We start from the raw sequence: 329 nt of genomic DNA, 5'->3' as shown, positions 1-329 counted from the left end.
TATCGTCACACTATTCGTCGATCGCAACAATATAAACAATTTACAAGATAAAAGACTTTTATAAATATATTTTGGTTTTTGATTTTTTAATATTTCCTTTCCAAAGCATACTTTGCATATATGAAGTCGTAATTACATCGTTTTCCTTTCAATTGTTTCCTTTCAAAGTACTGGACGCGTCTTTAATGTCTATTATGTATTATACTGAATATAGTGAATATATTTTTATAAGTATTTAAAAATATTTAATAATATGGACTGACACCTACATATACAAATACACACATATTCACACGCGTACGTTGACATGTTTTACGATGGGATAAAGG

General features: G+C 27.7%; 1 protein-coding gene across 5 annotated transcripts in view; it reads right to left on the bottom strand.

Annotated features, from left to right (window-relative positions):
* Window positions 1-329, bottom strand: part of LOC116846861 (four and a half LIM domains protein 2) — a 642,247-nt gene that overhangs the window by 242,926 nt on the left and 398,992 nt on the right. The window lies entirely within an intron of this gene.

The sequence above is a fragment of the Odontomachus brunneus genome, unplaced genomic scaffold, assembly GCF_010583005.1.
Source record: "Odontomachus brunneus isolate Ranch 3 - 2012 unplaced genomic scaffold, Obru_v1 Obru_scaffold_071, whole genome shotgun sequence".
NCBI classification, from domain to species: domain Eukaryota; kingdom Metazoa; phylum Arthropoda; class Insecta; order Hymenoptera; family Formicidae; genus Odontomachus; species Odontomachus brunneus.
The sequence above is the reverse complement of the archived record's forward strand: the minus strand, read 5'-3'. Positions and strand labels throughout refer to the sequence as shown.